This window comes from Labeo rohita, chromosome 13 (genome assembly GCF_022985175.1).
Source record: "Labeo rohita strain BAU-BD-2019 chromosome 13, IGBB_LRoh.1.0, whole genome shotgun sequence".
NCBI classification, from domain to species: domain Eukaryota; kingdom Metazoa; phylum Chordata; class Actinopteri; order Cypriniformes; family Cyprinidae; genus Labeo; species Labeo rohita.
In genome coordinates, this window is record NC_066881.1 from 24,577,699 (window position 1) to 24,593,484 (window position 15,786).

Sequence of the window (15,786 nt, forward strand, 5' to 3'; positions counted from 1 at the left end):
CAGTTGATCAATTAACATCTTGTGAGGTGAAAAGCTGCAATTCCATCATTAAATAACCTTAAACTGTTGCTTTAGGCCTAAATACCAGTCCATAATCTATAATAATTAATGCTTCCTCTAATGAAAAATTCCAGAGTCTGTTGCCTTCTCATATCAAATATCAAAATCCACCAACATGCACTACCAGTCAGAAGTTTTTGAACAGTAAGATATTTAATGTTTTTGAAGAAGTGTCTTTTGCTAACCAAACCTTGTGACATTTTGAAATATTTGATCTGTACTATTTAAAATAACTGTTTTATATTTGAATATATTTTAAAAATGTAATTTATTTCTGTGATCAAAGCTACATTTTCACCATCATTATTCCAGTCTTCAGTGTCACATAATCCTTCAGAAATCATTCTAATATGCTGATTTGCTGTTTAAGAAACATTTTTATTATTATTAATATCAATATTTAAAACAGTATTTTTTTTTCAGGATTGATCAGCATTTGTCTGAAATAAAAAGCTTTTGTAAGGAAGAAATTATAGAAATTAATGTTTATGTAGCAAGGATGCTTTAAATTGATCAAAAGTGATGATAAAGAAATTTATAATGAAACAAAAGATTTCTGTTTCAGATAAATACTGAAACCTGAAAAACATTCTACTTAGCTGTTTTCAACATAATAATAATGATAATAAATGTTTTTTTGAGCAGCAAATCAAAATATTAGAATAATTTCTTTTCTTTTTTTTTTTTAAGGGTCATGTGATGGAGTAATGACGCTAATAATTCAGCTTTGAAATCACTGGATTACATTTTAAAATATATTTAAAGCAGTTATTTTAAGTAGTACAAATATTTCAAAATTTTACTGTTATTGCTGTACTTTGGATCAAATAAATGCAGGCTTGGTAAGCATAAGTAACTTCTTTAAAAAACATTAAAAATCTTACTGTTCAAAAACTTTTGACTGATAGTGTATTTGTTTAAAACTTATTTGGACTGTTTTTTGCTTTTAAATAAGGCTTGGTCTGTGCATATTTCTCTCCTGATTCTGTGGTTTGAAGTTAAAAACATCTTGAAAATGTTTTTATTACAAACATGCAACTTTTTACTTCCCAAGATAGTAATTGATAAACTGGAGTTGTGTCGATTACTTGTGGATTATTGTAATGTTTTATACAGCTGTTTGTACTCTCATTCTGACGGCACCCATTCACTGCATAGGATCCATTGGAGAGCAAGTGAGGTAAATGCAAAACTTCTTCAAATCTGTTTCGATGACAAACAAACTCATTTACATCTTGGATGGCCTGAGACTGAGAGTGAGTACTTTTTCAGCAAATTTACATTTTTGGATACAGTTCCTTTAAGTTGTACAATTAACACACATTGCACATTAACGTGACGTAAATAAAATTGCAAGATGTCTATCTTAAAATCTCTTTCTCTTACAACCACAGTTTATTTTCTAAAAGAACATAGTGCTTGAATTTTTCATCCATTTGTGTTTGTGTGGATTTTTTGTCCCATGACAGAAAGTAGCAACATTTGTGATCATTTTATTGGTGACACCATGGTACAGTTCTAAAAAAAACCCCCCCAAAAACAAGCTTTGACTAGATAATTAAAATACGGTGAAATTTAGGTTGCAAGTAAATAGTTATGTTGCACAGGGCGCAATCCCTGAGGTGTTGTGAAGTGTGCGGTAAGGTCACGACTGTTTATCCAACCTTGAATTGGACAGGTGAGCTCCAGGGGGTGGCGGCGGCCACGTAACATTCCTCAGAGCTGTCAGTGCTGGTGAGGGAGGGCCAGTAAAGAAAGCACCCTCTGTCTGTCAGAGAGAGAAAAACAGATGGTAAGAGAAGAGAGAGGTGTTGTAAGCCAGTGGTGGGTCATGACTCAAATTGGGCTATAGGTCTGTTTTGATTGCAGGAACAAAGCAATGGTAAATACAAACAAAAATATTCAACTGATTAAATTGTATATAGTTAGAATGGCAAATAGACTTTATTAAACTTTAATAGACAAATTAAAAAGGAACTGGGAATTTCTGCATAAATTCATCTTTAACCAAGTTAACCAACCTTTACTAGATAATTGGCCTGTTTGAAAGTTTTTTTAAATTTAGTTATTTATTTGTTTATGTTCACTTGAAGTGATAATTAAATGTACTTATTATAATTGAATAACACAATTTCTATAGTGTGCATTGTTGGACACTGAAGCCTTAATTCACTTATTCATATAAAATTGATTGATTATTAAAAAAACCCTTATACTCACTTCTGCTGTAAGTGAAGCTGGATCATGAATGATTCACGCGAACATAGATGGATATGTGTCGATCGGGAGGTGCATTCCCTTCACAAACAAACTTAATCTACTGCATCTTCAGTGGCTCAGATGTCGGGAGTAAATGACGACCCCTATGTTCATTATTACATCCAGCAACACAACACCTCAGTCGCTCATTTGGAGATATTCTTGTCTAACTTACATCCCTGCTCTGGCATCGAAACAAAGAGGACGGACTCTGACAGCTGATCTGAGGTAAAACGCTCATGTCAATCAACTATCGTGGGAGTGGCCTCTGTCGGTGTGACGCCACAAGACAGGCATTTGAGAATAGCTCGATTTGAAAAAGGAAATATTATTTTTACAGATTAATTAAAAACCACTGCATGGATTTTTATCATTATAGGGTAGATTTGTACATGCACTGCCAACACACATTAACGTGTAAACAACATGTAAAAGTGAACTTAGCATCCGATGACCCCTTTTGAGATCCATCTTTTCACACTGAGGACAATTGAGGGGCTCAAACATTCACTGATGCTCCAAAAGGAACCACGATGCATTAAGAGCCGGGGGTGAAAACTTTTGAACAGGATGAAGATTTCCAAATTTTTCATATTTTGTTGAAATATATATGTTTTTTTCCATTTAGTACTGCCCTTTTGGAAGCAGTAGCAAATACTTGCATGTTTACTGGAAGACAAATTAAGTACGATTTATCTTGATCTTCAAATTTCAAAAGTTTTCATCCCCTGGCTCTTAATGCATCGTGTTTCCTTCTGGAGCTTCAGTGAATCTTTGAACCTTTTTTAATAGTTGTGTTTGAGTCCCTCAATTGTCCTCAGTGTGAAAAGATGGATCTCAAAATCATCAGTTCGGATCTCAACATCAATCAGTTTAACTGTTCAGAACAAACAAGGGACTCGGGAACAACCATTACAAAAAAAAAAAAAAAAAAAAAAAAAAAGCATCTAGGTAACAACACACATTATTAAGAACCAAGGGTTCCCAAACTTTTAAAGGGGGTTATTTTAATAATTTCAGCAATTTTTTGTTTTGTTTTGTGGACTATATGTAAACATCTTTTATGTAAAATATCTTACTCAGAACAGTACTAAATAAAAAATAACACTTATCTCACTTATTTAGTTAAAATGATTCACATTTTCTCAGATTCTGCAAGGGGTTCCCAAACTTTCGCATGCCACTGTATTACATTTCGAATTTGATTTTAAGGATATTTTGTATGATTTTTGTACAGTTGTTCATAAAATCTAGGAAGCAAAACCAGTTGAGAACTGCTGTAAGTGATGGTTCAAAGAAGGAACTGAATATAGTGAAGGCAGCTTTCTGTAGTCTTATGATTAGAGTAAGAGAAAGAAAGATGATTAAGGAGAAATTCTGAGGTGCTGAGCAGAATTATATAGAAAATGTGGAACAAATGAAATAACGAGAGTGGAAGTGAATAGAGGGCTTATCGTCTCACAGTTCTTTACATGGTCAGAGGGTCAGAAAAGTCTCTTAGCCAATGTTTCCTTCCCAGCAGCTCTAATTAAGATCTCCAAAGCACATGACTCGATTATGATGAAGCAGGCGTTTATTATTGAGGAGAAAAAAACTGCCTTGACTAATGAAAGTTTCAGGCAATATCCTGAGGCGCTTCCTCTCACCGTTTCTCTCGGTGCCTAGTTTTGTTCTTTCTCTCTCATATCTTTTTGCTCTCTTGCTGTCAATCAGACAGCATCTTCTCCGCCCCTCTCTTCCTTTGCATTGCTGTTTTATCTCCTCCAACCTGCTTCTGCAGCAAGTCAGTCTCCGTTTGACTAAACAGTGAGGAACGTTTGTGTTAAGGCAGCTATGCTTTGATGCTCATGTCTGTTACTGTATAGATAAAAATAGTTAGAAGTTTTCATTCCTTACCCCAGATTATGAAAGCCAGTGAAGCTGTACATAATCAGAATGGCTATGGTTTGCTTCTGTCTGTTTTCCCAATGTAATTTCATTATTTTTAGGGTGTATGGAGAGTTTATGTCTAGAAGACACACTTGCACTACTACCTTACATACAAAACCAATGTATAGATCCCTTCTAAAATGCAAACTGCATTTTGTATGTACAGCTTTAAGTATCTTTATAAATAGTCTGTTTAGAATCCACCATGCTTGAAGTTTGTATTTCTGTATTTCATTAATACATATTGTCAATTTGCTGTTATTGTCTTTATTGGTTAAAGTTTTACCTTTAAGCGACTTATTTTACCGATAAGTCATTTGGTAGTAGAGACACAAAAGGAGAAATTCACAAAAAAGTGTTTTTTTTTGGTTGTTTTTTTTTTATATATTATTTTATATTTAAGGTAAAATAGTATAGGATTTTTTTTGTTGTTGTTGTTTATAGGACATCATTTTTTAGATCTCCAGTACATACAGTAGGGCCCTATGAAATCTGTTTTATTTTTTTATCCAAATTCATTTCTTTTTCTTTTTTTTTCAGTTTTTATTTTTCTGGATTCTGTTTTAATGCTTAAATCTTAAAATATGAATCCAATCAAAAAGCATGTCTAATTATTTGAAATCATGTAACATATACAATTTAACAGCAGTTTAAAAAGTTTTAAATATGTATTTAAAAGTTTAAATATGTATTTTAGAAAATACATTTTTTTAAGGCTCTACAAAATGCTTTTGATATTTTTCTTAAATTCAGTTTTTGTTTTGTTCTTGTTTTCAATTTTACTGTTTTCCATTTAATTTTCTGGATTCCATTTTACTGGTTTCATTTTTTTTTTTTTCTCTAATTAACTCATTTGTAAAATAATAATAATAATAATAATAATAATTTATTATTTTATTTCTTTCTTTTTTTTCCCCAGAAATACTGTTGTGTATTTACATTTTTCTGGTAATTATTCATTTAAAAAAATGATAATAATGTTTTAATAATAATTATACAGTATGTACAGTATGTAAATTCCATTTTAATGACTGGATTGATCACAAATGATTTTTGAAAGATCATGTGACACTAAAGACTGGAATAATTGCTGCTGAAAATTCAGCTTTGCCATTACGGGAATAACTTATATTTTAGATTATACTATATATATATATATATATATATATATATGTATGTATGTATGTATGTATGTGTATATATATATATATAATTTTTTTTGTAATTTATTTTATTTTATTTATTTTTTTATTGTATTTTTTTAAATGCATTCTCGGTGTGCATAAAATTATAGGGCTCCAATATGGACAATAACACATACTTTTTTTACTTTTCAGAAGCATTCCTGTTGTACATATGTACAATGTGTACCAAAGCATAGAAAAATGTATTTATTGACATTGTTCATTGTTCATGTGCCTTTTTATTTTTATTTTGGAGGACACTATTTGCAGTCCTGTCTCACTTTTGGTGTCTTGAGCAAGATAAGACATGAACAAAGGGGAAAACAACCACTGCTTCCTATAAGTGTAAGATGCGATAGACTACTGGAACAACTTTTGTTTAGTGAGAACAGTGTTCAAATCCCAACATAAGGTAGTTATGCAGCAGAGCTACAGCTGAACTTGACTTTTATGTACACCGGACTTGATTTTTCTGCTTTTCTGCTAATCTCTAATTTTGTTGTATCTTGATGTGTTCAACTTTATTGTTCATCACGTCTGACCCGATTTTACCACAGTATATCTGTTCTCCATCAGTATCTGATGTTTTTTTTTTTTTTTTTTTTGGCAGGTTCACTCACACTCCAAATCCTTTTTTTTAATAAAAACAGAAACTATTCATCTTGACTGCCTGCTTGCTTCATGGCCTGTATCACACAACATCTTTGGGGTCTAGTGAGTGATGCTAAACTCTGATGCCCCTTTCTGTAGTCCATCCAAAGCTGCAGCCATCTATAAACTATTGGGATTGGAAGGCTGCCCTTCTCCGGAACAACACTCCTGTGATGGTGCCTGCCATCGGGGTATTGATGCATGGACTCCAGGAAACTCACCTCAATGTCTGGTTGTAATGTATTACTGTTGGCAGGCAGAGTGTACACACGGCTTTCAGGAGATAGATGGCTGTTTGCAGAGGCCAATGGGGCTGTAGACAGGATGGATCAGCGCTTCAGTCTGCCGGGAAGGTGTCTTAAAGAGAGATGGGGAAAATGCAATAGAGAAATAGCAGGCTTAGGTGCTGGACGGTCAGAAGTGGAGTCGTCTGGGGAGAGAAGGGAGATGATTTTGCTGAAATAAGTATATGAAGGTCATGAACAGTGTTGGAAACTAACTTTTCCTTTATAAAGGGATAACATTTGTCCACTCAGACCAGTTTTCAAGGGCATTTTTTGCAATTGAGATGGGAAGATTTTTTAAATGTCTGTGCTCACCAAGACAGCATTTTCTTAAAATCAAAATACAGTAAATACTGTACTCTTTTAATGTTATTAAAATGTTAAATATATGATAAAAGTATATAATAATAGGATAGGACAGATCATAGCTGACAGGAAGCGAAATGGGAGAGGGAGAAGGGGGCGGGATCGGGAAAGGTCCTCGGGCCAGGATTCGAACTCGGGACACCCGTAGCACAATGGAGCTGTATGTTGGTGCGCTGCCCACAAGGCTATTGGTGCCGACCATCTGGCAATTCTAACTTTTTTTTTGTATGAATTCTGTCATACAAAGTCGCAATTCTGACTTTTTTCTCAGAACTGTGAGATGTAAACTTTTGCGAATAATAAGTCATAATTGTGAGATTTATAAAACGGATAACATTTGCCCGTTTAAAACGATTTCAAGGGCTTTTTTTTTTTTGAGACGGTAAGATTTTTTAAAAATGTCTTTTAATGCTCACCAAGACTGCATTTTTAAAATCAAAAATACAGTAAATACGTCTACTCTATTGATGTCATTACAAATTTTAAATATATTATAAAACTACATAAAGTATATATTATTTTATGAAATGTAATTTATTCCTGTGATGACAAAGCTGAATTTTCAGGAACAATTGCGCCAGTCTTCAGTGTCGCATGATGCTTCAGAAATCATTCTAATAAGCATTAATTAATTATTCATTCTAATATGCATCAGGTAATTGTGACTTTTTATCTCACGATTCTGACCTTTTTCTTGCAGTTGCGAGTTTACATCTCGTAATTGTCTTTTTCCTCAGAATTGCATGAACTCGCAATTCAGATTTTTTCTCAAAATTGTGAGATATAAACTCACAATTGCGAGTTATAAGTCAGAATTGTAAAATAAACAGGCAGTTCTGACGTTTTGTGTGATTATGTAAACTTGCAATTATGAGTTATGTCAGAATTCCGTAATATTTACTCGCAGTTGCAAGAAATGAAGTTAGAATTGCGATTTGCACAATTGTGAGTTTATATCTCGCTTTTCTGACTTTTTTTCTCGGGAATTGAGATATAAATTTGCAATTGTGAGTTATAAAGTCACGTTCTGAGAGGAAAAAAGATTGATGTTTTCTCAGAATTGTTTATATGAGAAGAAAAAAGAAGTCAGAATTGAGTCAATTGTGACTTTTTCTCAGAATTCTGACTTTATATCTCACAGTTGTGAGTTTATATCCCACAATTCTGACTTTATAACTCGCAATAGCTACTTTATATCTCACAGTTGTGAGTTTTTTTTAATGTCTTTGCGAGTTATATCTATTTCGATGTGAACTCGCAATTGAAAAAAAGTCAGAATTGTGAGATAAAAAGCGGCAATTATTTTTTATTCAGTAGCAGAATAGGGCTTCCATATAATTGATTATTAATGAGAACAAAATGAAATTCATTAATGGGGAATCTGTTGGCTTTGAAAATGCACATTAATGACAAAGAAAGACATGAAACGGATTCGTTTTTTTGATAACAAATCACCATGAAAAATCAGATAATGTCGTCCCACACCTCATCTTTTCACAAATCTCTTTGGAAGCAAAGATGTTTACTGAAAGCCAAGACTCATTTGCATATCTTGTCATTTATCATCTCAACAAAGAGGTGTCAAAGAATATCACGTCAACCCTTTCTAACAATTTCATCAGCAAAAATAGCCTTCAGAAGTGTCTGTCTTTACCGTGGTGTAATATTGAATCTGAATGTAAGACATCGATGTCTCAGCGGCTCTGTTTCGCCATCATGTTACTCCAACAACTGTGTTTGTGCACTAGTTTAAAAATATAGATCAAAAAAGGCATGGATTAAGCTTTACCTGTGAGACCTGTCCTTGGTGTAGAGGCATATCTGTCTCCAATCCAGAAACACATTCCCTCACTTTTAACTGAACATTTGCATCCAAGCTCCAGTTTCTGTTTTCCCCAAAAAATGTGGTTTCTGTCATAAATATTTTGGGAGCGTTTCACCTGAAGTTAATGGAAATTTAAAACACATGCAGGAATGGCAAGCACAACCACACAGAAACATTTTCTGACCAAGATTAGATTACCGTCACACGTTTAAAAAATTGAACAGCCCATTCTGTTCTTCTGAAACTATCATAAACCCATCATGGGAGTCATCCAACTAGAAAAAGAAAACAATGCAGAGAAGACAGGAAATCTCACAAATGTCAAAAAGATGGACAGAGAAGGCTGAATTCATTGAACATGTCAGCAGGCCAGCAAATGTTCTTTTGATTGTTGCTGTAAAAATCTGGTGTGCAGCTTATTCTTGCCAATTTAGACAGAAAATGTCTGTCTACTTGACATAAACTGACCAGTCACAGGTTGTTTTGGTTTATTTGCTGTTGGGTCATACCACAAAATCGGTGGCTTTTGCATCCCTAAGAAATTATCGAACATAGATTTAATATAACAACAAATAAATGTGCAATTTAAAAACATAACAATACTATGTTACTTTCATTAGTATTACATTAAATTATTATTAAATTAAGTGAATTAAATATTTTAGCATTCATGTTGGTAAGGGTATGGGTTTTGGCCTGTTCTTTTTCAGCAGGGTGTTTAATTTGCAAAATAATATAAAAATGTTTTTGGCAGAAGTTTTTCTATAAAATATAAATCATTTTATTGATGTCCCCTGATTTAATGTCAGCCCTGTTACCCTCATCAAAAAACCCTTGTAAAATAATGTACATTTAATAAATATCATTTCTAGGAGGTTACATCATCTCTCAAACAAGATTCCAACACTTAAAAAACAAAAATGTTTCTCTCACTCCTCTATGTTCTGTTTTTGATGATTTATGAGGCTTGACTGAGGGTGGGCCATCATGCAGTGTCAATCCTGTTATCATTTTTAAAATGTAAATTTAAACAATTAATTCGTACATTTAATATAATCAATATCAGCAAGTAAAATCCTTTTAACATGTACAATATGAGTTTCTGTGAACTTGACTAGCAATTAGCAAATTTGTTTGAAATCGTCAATCCTGTTACTGTCAACCTGTTACTTTTTAGAGTAACAGGTTTTGACGTGTGGGTAACAGGAATGACATTGATTAGGTTTGACCTTGTTTTTAAAGACTGTCTGTGTAAAATTTAAACATTTGACCGGTCATCCTCTGTATACTATTAAGCTAATGCCTATATCATTCAGTGGCATATGAGTTCTAATTAAACGCTAGTAACGCTTGTGTCCGTAACAGGGTTGACAAAATACCAAAACATGAGGTAGAAAAATAAAGTAATAAATTACATAGCCTGAGATGGCACAGTACAATTTCTTGTCATTTTAAGGTGTCTTCATTTCATGGATATTTAAAAAACATTGATTAAACTTATTTTATTTTTCACTTTTCCAAATAGAAAAGGCACTGATTTTGTAGAATGACCCTGTTTTATCCATATGTATGTCACATTCTTAAAAGCTTCTTCCTTTTGTTCCACAGCAATGTGGGTGAGTAAATGATGAGAATTTTTATTTTTGTGTATACTGTCCCTTTAAGATCCATGCATATGATAAATACAAGACTAATCCCATAAACGTATCCAGCTAAGTGGGAGCAGGTGATACACTGAGATTTTCATGGCAGAGATAAGTCATTTGCATTGATTTGGAGCAGTTGGGTCTGAGGTCCTTTGAGAACTGCACAAAGCCTTTTTAACATTAAAGACATGCTTGAATGGTAAATCCATATCTAAGATGCTGCATAGGTTTTTGTGGTTTTCTTCTTTGACAAGGAAAAAATGTATTTTTGTATTTTACCACCCAAGTCTATTCATAGTTCTGATCAATCGCAGTAGTTCATATTTATTCTAGCTTTATCCATGCGGAACAGTGCTGGTCCAAAGAAAGTGCAGGTAGGTGACCCTGACGAGCCAGATCTCATTTAATCTTTGTCCTAGAGTACATCTGGACAAGCAGACTCTCCTTCAGAGCAGTGTTTCATGTGGCGTCAGTTCCGCAGAGACCCGCACAGAACAATCAATGCAGGAAAAGCTCTCAGAACTGAGGGAAGTTAATGGCCCTGCCTTGTTCTGCATCAGATATGATCAATATAACAAATGAGTACAGTTAAGACTTTTCACCGTATCAGACGCTCATAGAAGATAAGCACTTTGTTTAAGCTGTTTAAACATTGATGTGTTTAGTTTTGTGGAGGGTTTGTTTTCGCAAACGGAAATTCTGAATCATTCACCTCAAAATGAAAAAATGTAATTATTTACTCACCGTTGTGTCAATCCACTGATGTTACATCAGGACTCTACAGTACGACCATTTCAGTCGCATTTGCAAGTGAAAAATACTGTGCGCGACTGAAAAAACATTTAGGAGCACCAGTGCGACATATTTGTGTTTATTGATTAGAATGTTCTCCTGAAATTTTGACTGTGCTCCTAAATTTTTCAAGTTAGGAGCACAAGTGCTCCTAAAAAGTAAGTGTAGAGCCCTGCACATGGACTATTTTATTGATGTCCTTACTACCTTTCTGGGCCTTGAACATGGTAGTTTCGTTTCTGGGTCAGAAACCTCTCAGATTTCATCAAAAATATTTTCAAAAATATATTACAGTTTTGGAATGACATTAGGGTGAGTAATTGACAGAATTTTCATTTTTGGCTGTATTAACCCTTTAAATTAAAGATTTATAGTTTTATGTCAAGGAAAGTTAATAGTTTCAGATGGTCAACGTTTTCAAAGAGCAGACAAAGTGCTAAAAGCCCAAGTGCAAAAGCTTGTTCATGTTGCACTATGCGAATTCTCTGGAAAGGCAGCTTGTGATGGATAACAAGGCAGTTCAGACACAGGGGACTGAAGTGGGATCTGTTTGGACAGATCATCAGAGGTGAGATGTGTGGAGAGATGGGTGACGCTTTCAAAGCCTGGGGTTACTGGATTGAGCGACAGGATTGTGTCACCTCCCCCAGCACATAACGAACTGTCGCCTTCTAATTGGCATGTAGTGTCAGAGAAGTTGAGCGTCACCACCATCATTTTCATTTCGAATCAGATGCTCCATCAACACCTTGACGTTGTTTGAAAGGAGAGAAGGTTAGCGCTCCCCTTGACAAGGATGGAAGAGGTTCTGGTGACCTTCAGCACACATTGCCACCTACTTTCTCACCATGTTTTGGGTGGTTATAGTGGTAAAAGCTCTGGGCTGGCAGCCAGAGGGTTCCATTTGTGGTACAATTGTGGTGGTTCATTTTCCTTGTTTGACATTTAAGTTGCCTTAAATTACCAGTCATGTAAAGATTGCTTTAAGTTACTATTTAATAACACTAACAATAAACACTCTGAATTGTAATTGGTAGCAAATCTAAATCTTATTAAAAAAATGTATACTGTACAATAGGCGATATACCGATTCAAATAGCCAACTGGTTTGAATTGCCTACACGATATGATTTTTTTAAAAACCGGCATACCGGCACAAGTGGGTAAGCAATGCACACAGATTGAGATTGACAGAATCCATGTGAAATCCATGTGAACTGCATACACTAATGACTAATGGTTAGAGAGCTATTAATAACTCATAACTAATTATTTAACTGGGCAAATAACCTAATTGTAAAAGGCCGTTAACAGAGACTAGAGATGCTAAAGACCAACGTAAAGAGGAGAAAATACTGTAGTCTTCAGAACATGCGAAATATTGGAAGAAAATCCTAAGTACTGAATTGTGCATTTATATGAATGTATCTCTGAGAGGAACTGACTGTCTTCAGAAAAGTTTAGATGGTTTCTTTTCATCTTACCTCCAAATAATGCATATTAATGTAGTATTTAAAAGCTCAGCGCTGCTTCATTTACAGCAGTAACCAAGGAGACACTGTATCGCTGCTGTTCCATAAGTGCCACCTGCTGTCTGCTGTTTTTTCATGCATGTTTTATGTAGCATAATTTCACAAAGCTAAGGTCAGACCTCATACTATATAACATGTTTGTATAAAACACAGTGATTCTGCAACTGTTTCATGTATTCTGGTTCATATAAAGGCAAAGTCAAAAAAAAAAAAAGGTGATACAGATTTTTGGTCAAACCACCCATCACTACCGTACATTATAATATTGGGATGATTCCATTTATTTGTAGCATTTAAAACAGTGGTTCTCAACTTTTTTGACTCAAAAGTCCTCACCGTTGTCCAACACAATATTCAAATATTCATATACACTAAGATAGTTTTGTTTTTTCTCCTATATGTATGAAATATGTATATTGAATTAACCACAAATATTGTGGATTCCAATAGTTATTTATCCATATGTATTCCATTTCTTCAATAAAAATAATAGCTGTTTAGGGAAAACAAAAAATATGATTTCACTTTACATCTTATTTTATTTTATTTGCCATTTTATTTAGATTAGACTTAGATTATTTTAAACACAGCAATAATTTATTAAATAAAATAATTTTAATTCATGCACCCCCCCACCCCCACTGGATATTTTATGACGCCCCCTAGTGGCCTCTTGCCCCCAGGTTGAAAATCACTATATAAAAATGATAAATGGTAATGATAAATAGATAAATTCCAGTAGTTATTTTCCATATGTGTTCTTTTTCTTCTTTTTTTTTCGTTTCATTTAGATTAGAATGAGATTGTTTTGAATACAGCAATAATTTATTAATTGAAATAATTTTAAGTCTGGCCCCCCCAGTTGAGAATCGCTACCTGAAAATGATTCATTTTTGTTTTATTTTGAATTTATTTAGATTTGAAAATGGTTTAATGGTATTTTTAGAAAAAAATGTAAAATATTTATTTTTTCGTTTTTTTATTTTTTATTTTTATTTTTTTTCAATTATTATTATAATAGGATAGTGGGATATATAATAGGATTCAAGAATGATCGATTTTATTATTTTATGCCAAAAATTATTTGGACAACTTTAAAGGTGATTTTCTCAATATTTAGATTTTTTTTTTTTTTTTTTTTACCCTCGATTTTCAAATAGTTGTATCTTGACCAAATACTATGCTATCCTAACAAACCATACATCAATGGAAAGGGTATTTATTTAGCTTTCAGATATATGATGTATAAATCAAAAACCCTTATGACTGGTTTAGTGGTCCAGGGTCACATACGGTACCAATATTAATCAGATCAGTTTACACTAAATACAACTTAAACACACCACATGGGTGGAATCAGAAATTCTGAATTATTTTGCTGTATATAATCAGCTACATTAAACTACACTACAAAACATGCTGGAACAAATAGCTTGACAAATGAACCAATGTCACGCTACTGAAAAACGTAGTCATCTACATAAAAGCATCACTGCTTTTATGGTGAAATTTGAAAGTCGTAGAAATAAATTCTACTTACTCACTTGATTCTTTGTTATGCATGCGTTTTAAGCATTTTTAGTAGGAACTGAAATTCAGCTCAGGGACTACTAAGAGCACTGATAACATGAGGCCTGACACAAGTCATAACAGATGAGGTTTTACTACAGCTACTGTGGGGTCTTCTTTGACCTCTATTTGTTTGCTGCAGTACACCGAAACCCCTTGGTGGCCTCCTGTGGGAAATAACCCGGTGAAAATGAACAGAGTGGAGCACGACATTGAATACGCTATGTGATTTAAAAGACCTGCCTGCTGCCTCTGGAAAACAGTCATTTGTGAGCGGTTGCATAACAGACAGGACAAATGAATACGATTTAAAAGCTTTTTAGTGCTGCAGTATAGCTTTATTAGCCTTAACTGCTCTTCACCGCTGCCATGGATATGAGCTACACAGGAAGTACTTGATGCAGCAAATAACAGCTCTCATTTTAAGGTCATTGGTCTTGATGGATGTGGCAGGAAAGCAGAGATTTTTTGTTAGTTGGTTTCACCTATAGCATTTGAAAGTGTGTATGTGCCACAAAGCAAAAAAAAAAAGCCTTCCTTTCCTTTATCATTTTAATGGCTTTATAATGGCCAAATTCAGCACTCATCGGTCGGGATTATTTAAATTCCCGGCTGAATGTCTCTGGAGGTCATTGATGCCCTTGAAACAGTGACTGTTGGGTCCAGTGGCCTAAAGTAAGTGTCTTTGAGAGATTTTCATTTCCATAATACCTAAAGTCAGGAACAATGTAGTAGCTACTTCAGCATGATTACCCGTCCTTATCCAGCAGGTGTGTAATTGGCTGTGGTCATGTGGTGACTCTGGGTTGTTGGTAGGAACACTGTCTTCTATGCTGCTTAGTATAATTGGATCTTTAGCCTTCAGGAAACTTGATGACTAGCCAAGGAAGACAAGGGACATGGTGTTGATGATTTTAAAAAACGAAAAAACAATCTTTCCTGTCCAGTGATGAGAAGATGAAAAAAGGTGTCATGTTTTTACCCATCACATGATCACAGGGTTTAGACAACCCTGTTATTTGTTTATTTATGTATTGGTTCCCAAACCTGAAGCATTTGTTGAAGGTGTTGTGCTTGGTTGTTTTTAAAAACCCAAACATGAAAATTCTGTCATTAATTACTAACCCTCATGTTGTCCAAAACCCGTAAGACCTTCTTTCATCTTCTGAACAGAAATTAAGATATTTTTGATGATTGAGTTTGAACCAATGATGTCATAAGGACTATTTTAACGATGCTTACTATCTTTCTGGGTTTTGAATGTGGTAGTTGTGTTGCTGTCTATCCAGGCTCAGAAAGCTCTCATACTTAAAGGAGATGTCCACTTCCAGAACAAAAATTTACAGATAATGTACTCACTCCCTTGTCATCCAGGATGTTATTGTCTGTCGTTCTTTAGTCGTAAAGAAATTTTGTTTTTTGAGGAATACATTTCAGGATTTTTCTCCATATAATGGACTGATATGGTGCCCCGAGATTGAACTTCCAAAATGCAGTTTAAATGCGGCTTCAAACGATCCCAAATGCAGTTGCAAATGATCCCAGCTGAGAAAGAAGGGTCTTATCTAGCGAAACGATCGGTTATTTTCATAAATATAATACAATTTATATAGTTTTTAATGCCAAACGCTTGTCTTGTCTTGCTCTGCCTGAACTCTGTTTTTGTTCCGGTTCATGACAGGTATGTCG

General features: G+C 34.2%; 1 non-coding gene across 1 annotated transcript; it reads left to right on the forward strand.

Annotated features, from left to right (window-relative positions):
- Nucleotides 1-11,748: 11,748 nt before the first annotated feature.
- LOC127175729 (U6atac minor spliceosomal RNA) lies at nucleotides 11,749-11,876 on the forward strand. Its single transcript, XR_007829028.1, has one exon. It is a non-coding gene; the product is annotated as a U6atac minor spliceosomal RNA (small nuclear RNA).
- Nucleotides 11,877-15,786: the final 3,910 nt, after the last annotated feature.